Genomic DNA, 6,666 nt, shown 5'->3' with positions numbered 1-6,666 from the left:
GATCCTCACTGGGTATCTACAGTCACCAGTCACGTAGCTATTGCTGAGTCAGAGGAATATCTCTTTTTCATCTCATTCCTTTGATGTAGCACATTCTGTGTAGGCTTGTCACAGCATGCGGTTTTAGCTGTGTCACTCTTGCATTTCTTCTTCTGTCAAATGGTCTTATATTATGGGTGACAATGAAATATTCACATTATACATATACATTTCACTTCCATTCACGATTCTAGCACTGGCTTCTTTGCAAGTATGAGCATAGCTTTGCTCATCCAAAGAAACAAACTAAATACAATGTAATGGCAGAAGAATTAAGCTGAATAATTTACAGTGCCAATTAGTCAGAGGAATGCACGTTAGCAATGTGTTATATGATATTTGGAGAATAATTTTCCACTCTGTCTCTTCCCAATGTAGACCTTACGAGTACAGAAAATTAAAAACTAGATTTTGCCTCCTCTGCAAGCCTCAGTCCTACTGGCAATATGTATTTTAAATTGCCTCATTTTTTTTTCTTATTTATTGCAAGGAATAAAATATTGTAATTCTAAACCACATGAAAACAGCTGTGAGAGTTTCCGCTGGTTATTGGGTGGTTAACTACCAGTGCTGTAAACACATGTGTGCTAAAGCACACGTGTACGTAGGGCCTCAGGCTGTGAGGACAGGCTCAGAAGGAGCCCGGGGAACCCGCTCAGCTGAGTGCAGGTCTGTCCTGCCAAGGAGGGAGCCTTTGCAGGGAAGGAGGGAACGGGGACACTCCCTTGCCTGATAATTATTAAAGCTGGGAGGGAACCTATTCCCCTGGCGCTTCTCAGGGCAGGCTGGTTTGTTTTGGCTCGTCCCTTCAAGTGGAAACGTAACTGTGAATTAAAAAATGGCATGCTGGCTTTCGGGAGGGTTTGCTTCTGTGTTCGCCGGCGCCGAGCCGTGGGTAGAGGGCGAGTTGTCATTGATTTTTGAAGCCTGAGTGCGCTTTTCATACCCTTATGGTGAATAGTAAACAGGGTAATGCTGCTTATGAGAGGAAGTTTATGAATAATGCTAATAAATGGAGTGTTCGCACTGCTGTTCTCCTTCCCTGACATAATATAGCCACCTGCTCCCTCCTTTAGGTTGGTGGAAGATAAATATCCTCATATTTAGAATATAAGAAGCTAATATAYTCTCAACGAGAAAATATTTCCACAAGCATTAGGTTTTTTGCTTTCTTCTTTTTATTCAGTTTCTTTCCTAGTTCTATTTGATAATGGTAATGAATATATAAACTTTCAGTAATATTTTATTCTTCTGTGAATTATATTTTGCGGTAGTGATAATAAAAATGCTACCAATACCTTAGCACAAGCATCATCATAGGTCTTGATGATGCCACATGGACCCAACCAACAGGCCATTACTGTTGCGTTGTCATTGATTTCTTGAAGAAGATAGAAAAAACAAAGACCAATATCATCATATAAGATAAACTGAATTTAAGGCCTTGTTTTGTAGACCTCAGCCACTGAGTCATTTCATTAATGTTCAGATCGGACACAAATGATGACAGTTTTATTAACAAGCAACAGCATTTAGAAAGCTGTAAAATATAAATAGCAATCCATGTATAGCACTAAAATATTAACAATTATGAATATATGTAATTCTGTTCATCAGCAAGTAGGGCTTATTGCATTAGATTAGATTTTGTAGGGACCCCCAAATGCAGTTGTTGTTTACACACGCAGGTGCAAGCAGTGCTTTGCGCAGGCTGGTTGCCATTCTGAAGCTCACCACATAAACTGGTGGGCAGGTTGGTCAAGCTGAAGGCTCAAAGCTGATTTCCATTCCCGTTCTTTTTTGTTTGTTTTTTTCCTAATCAATAATATGTTACTACGAAAGAGAAGGAGAAAGCGGGCAAGAGCTGGAGCTCGTATATGTTTTTGCTTGAATGCCTGCCTCCTTATTGCAGGGACTGCCTGTCTTATACACAGATTCAATTGAATCACTTCCCATTATGCTGGATTTTCCAGGCTTAGCTGCATGGGAGTTTTCACTGGGATGAGAGAGAATGAATTGCCTGTGCTGCACTAACATAATTTTGCGAAAAAAAAAGAAAAAAAAAAAAAAAAAAAAGGATAGTCTGTTTTATGTCACAGAAAAGGTTTGTTTTGTATTCTGACTTTTTAAGCAAGCATGGCCCTAAGCTTTCTGTACTACGCTTGGGAGTTACTCAGTGGTTGAATTAGATTTCCTAGAACAACGCCCGAGTCAGCAGAATAAAGTGTATTTTTGTATTTTCCAAGTCGCACAGGGAAATGAGAGCTTAATAAGTGAACTTTTCAGCAGTACAATGTACAACTCTTCTTATCTGTTTTTTTTCCCCCTCCCTCTCTSAATGAAATTGAACACTGCAGAGTTTATTACTACGTGAGCATCACTTATGCTCCATCTGGAGCTCTAATTGGGACATAGGTGGCTCACTGGGTTTGCTGGGTCGTCGACTGTTCCCTGCAAGACACCTTCAGAGGTCCTCAAGTGCATTGAGGAAATGTTGCTCACGTTGGGATGAGGTTTGGGAGGACTCTCCTGCTTCCAATATTTTTCTCTTTTTTGGGTGCTACTMAATCACCTCTGCCAGGGGTGGCTTAGCTGCTTTTCATCTCACAGCGGTAATTCTCAAAGGCAGATTCTTTCCTGTTAACAGATTTCATTAAATGGGAGRTTGTGTCAAAAGCCAAGTGATCATCCAAGCAGCAGGACGATATTCTGAGTCTTCATGTCTCTCTGCCATCTTTCAGGGAATAAATAACAGGCTACTTTTGATATTCGGACCTTGCTTCCCACTTTTGCTTGGTTTCAAGAGGAGAAGCAGCAATATAACCAGTATCGTTTTGATAGATGCTGCTGCTTATTGCCATTGCTTAGGGAGGCAAGTAACTGCCTGTTGTAGGTTGGACTACGCACAAAATTTGGGTGCTCAGAGAAGTACCATTCCTTTAGSTACCGTTAATCAAATAGGGTAGCTGAAAAGTTTGTTCCTCTCTGCTACATACTCGCAAACTGCTAATACCCACAGAGCACAGAAAAAAATTACATTAGACTGTCAATGTACAGTTCGTGGATTGTCTTTTTTGCTGTATTTTATGAAGTGCAGATGTGTGGCGAGGAAAGGCAGGAAGGAGATCATATTTCTTCAACAAAAAGCAGCACTGTGCATAAAATGCAAGGATGAATGACCCTCCAAAGGCTTTGAATTAAGCAGCTGCTTGGAAAAGCGGGCACAAGTTCACGCAAGCACCAACCACACCGATGCAGCAAGGTTTGACTGGAAATCTYCTCAAGAAAGTTTCCCATAAAAGTATTGGTCATATTTTTTCCCCTGCCTGCAGGTCCTTCAGTAAGGTCCATAGTATTTACTAAGTTAGAAACAATTAAGCTGAAAACAAGTGGAAAAGGGCTCATTTCAGTCAGCCTATTTTCCATGTGCCTCTAAGAAGGAGAGTTGCTCTGGTTTCTCTATTTACGCAGCACTTGTAGGTTATCAGTGGAGAAAATTATTCACTGGAGAAACCTTGGGAGCAAATACACTCTTTTTTTTTTCCCGAGGAAATGAAAAACAAATAATCACATTAAACCTCTGCTTTGAACAACATAATTTGAGCAACATCTGGTGAAAACCCAATTGCCTGAAAATTAAAAAAAAAAAAAAAAAAAAAAAAGATTATTTCTTTTCTTTAGCAAAGCACACTCACAGCAGTGGTCAGATATTGCTGGGAAATAACTGCAAGGCCTTCAACATTTCCGTGTCAAAGGTGGGAGCCTCACTTACCTCCTGAACAGAGCCCTTGGAGAAGCAGCTTTGTTGATATCTGAATTGACACCTGGTCTGAGAGCGCTCGTGGTGTTGAAGAGGCCTGTGCATTTAGAAAACCATGCACTAATCTTTCCCTAGAAATGCTGCTACCAAACTTTCTGCATCACCTGTGATATTCTCTTCCCTTCCTTTCAAAAGTGATAGTCTGGGTCAGGTAATTTAATGGGAAGCGCAATGTTGTGGTAACTGCTGTCACTCATAAGCATAAATGTTGCATGCAGTTACCAGATGTACTGACAAGGACCTCRCAAGTGTTTGTTTGAAGACAGTTTTATTGCATGCTCGGCATAAAAACTGTTCTTTGCATATGCCCCAAATGTTACAGAGCTCAAAAAAAGATGGAGAGTTTCATTCATCAGACGAGGTCCACTGTTTTGCTCCTGCCAGGAGTGTTAGAGCTTCGGGGGGAGGTTTTTTCGTGGGCTCTGCTGGCACTGGCAGCCTGTAAGTCTCTAATGGGAGCAAATGATAGACTTCCTAAAGCGACAGTATCATTTCTCTAATGTGCAACTGAAAGTATTCAAGTGAAATCTAATAGCTCCTACTTTCCAGAAACATTATTAAAATAATTGCTGGCTCCCTTTTCTTGCAAAGCATTATTTCATGGAGCAGATTGTCTGGAAGGAAGGTAACCTAACCTATAATGGGAGGGGATGTAAAATGCCAAGGCAATAATACGTCCAGAGTGCCTGCTCTACAAGGCAGCAACAGCCCAAGACACCATGTGCCGTGTAGATCCCTATGCATAAGGATGCAAGGCCAAATTCCTGCCTCCTCTGAGTCCACTAGCTGTAATAAAAATGGTACCGCAGAGAAATTTGCCACAGAAAGGCCTGAAATGGCAAACCTTTATGTGCCTCAGGCACTAAGAACCTTTGGGCATGTAGCGCTGCATGAAATAAATAAATCTCCCTTTCAACCTTTAAAGGATGTTTCTCATAGGAAAACTGGGAATGTGGCATCCTTGTGCTCAAGTGTCCTGCTTACTTCCAGCGCCACAATCGTATTAGGGGACGTTGCAGTGTATTAGGGCCTGGGCTGGATCCTTCCTGCTCCTCCTGCTGGGGACCGTGCGCCAGAAATAATCCAGTTTGAAGCAACATGAATCCTGTTTCTGCTCTGCAGCACCACGCTAGGGAAGGCTCAAGCAATTCGAGGGAGACACACACTTCAAATTTAACATTGTCGCAAGGTGAACATCCAACACAACCATAGCAGCTTCCCTCAGGTCACCATTCCGACTAGGAATGTTCTCTAACTGTTTGGACATATGGCAAGGTCCGTCTATTAATACATGAGCGTGTCTCTGGACTCAGCAGGGAATAAGWATCGTTCCCTTCATTTTTACATGAGCTTCTCGCCTTCTGCCACTTTTCTTTTTTTCATGAGGTGCAGTATGGATATATACGTGAAGAAGGGAAGGGCTGGAGAGAGATTTGAATATCTAGAAATAAGATGCTCTACCATTCCCCCACATAATCAAAGGAATTGAGGTTTCTGCTTTCTCCTCACAGCTGTAATGAGGCTTGAGTTTCTCTTTTCTGCTAGGGTTCAGACTGTTTGTGTCTGCTTCTTTTCCTCATTTTTCCCACTTTGTAATGCATCTTAGAGACCCCTATAGAAGGGGAAAGAACGTTCTTACTTGCAGAACGAGGCAACAAAGCCCAGTACAACTGCCACCGTCCCGTAAATCAGAAAGCAAAAGGCCTTCTTAAGTAGCTACCACCCTGCTTTATTTGCTAATTAAAAAGGGTTTGGGAACTGTTCTTCAAAAATGATTGCTCTAATTAATTGGTTGTTCCTCTGCAGCTCTGCRCTGTGCCCGGCCCTGCCGTATGCTTCTCCTGAGCCAGGGCTCAGAAGTCACCCATGGAAACACCATCACAAATCTGCTTGCAATAGGGGTATGAGTCAAATCTATTTTTTTAATTCATGCAGAATTAAAAAAAAAACAAAAAACAACACAATAGGTTTTAAAAAGCCAGTGATGGATTTTAGTTTTAATTATTTTTAAAGCTTAATAAAAGCAAACAGTGATTGTTGCAATTGTATCTCCTGTTGCTGTGATACGATCTTTCATTTTGTGGATGATGAATGATTTTTAAGGTAGTTCGTGTGGCTGCCTTTAAAACACTGCATGCATTTCAGGCATGACTGTGCAAAATATAAGACATCACGCATGGAAAGAGAATGGAGGAGGGGGAAGCATGGACAAGGATCGCCAGGCATCGCTCAGAGAATGCTACAGTTTGAATGAGATTCAGACAGGTGGGGRCAGAGATTTGAGGAGAAGTAATTGAATTATCCGTTATGAATATGCTCTCTGATAGGCGTAGCCTTGCTCTTTGTCTAAGAGAGCTATTCCCACACTGACCCTGCTGTGTGTATTTATTATTCAGAAGTTTCAGTGAAGGATTTAATGCCCTACAGGCTGTTTGCAAAGTGTTCTTCTTAACAGCTTCTTGTTCAGTGTTGGAATATGCTTGTTCTATTTCTTGTTAAGTTTATTAGAAGTCTTGAAGGGAAAGAAAAGAAAAGGAATGGAATGAAAGTCCACTGAAATCAGTAGGGAAAAAAAAAAAAGAGATTCTACTTAATTTTAAATGCTATTTGATAAATTGCTAAAAGAGGAATAGTGAAAATACGTATGCACGTGTGTGAAATAATGGACACTCAACTTTACTTTCTAGAATTAGCAAGCTCCTCAAATGCTAATACTTATAAATCTTGCATGATTACAGCTTACCTGATCTCACAAATGGCACTGGGGTGAACACACAGCTTTTTTCACCAAAAAAAAGAGGCATTAA

Source organism: Nothoprocta perdicaria, unplaced genomic scaffold (genome assembly GCF_003342845.1).
Source record: "Nothoprocta perdicaria isolate Ctin4 unplaced genomic scaffold, notPer1 scaffold_291, whole genome shotgun sequence".
NCBI lineage: Eukaryota > Metazoa > Chordata > Aves > Tinamiformes > Tinamidae > Nothoprocta > Nothoprocta perdicaria.
Note: the sequence above shows the minus strand (reverse complement) of the source record.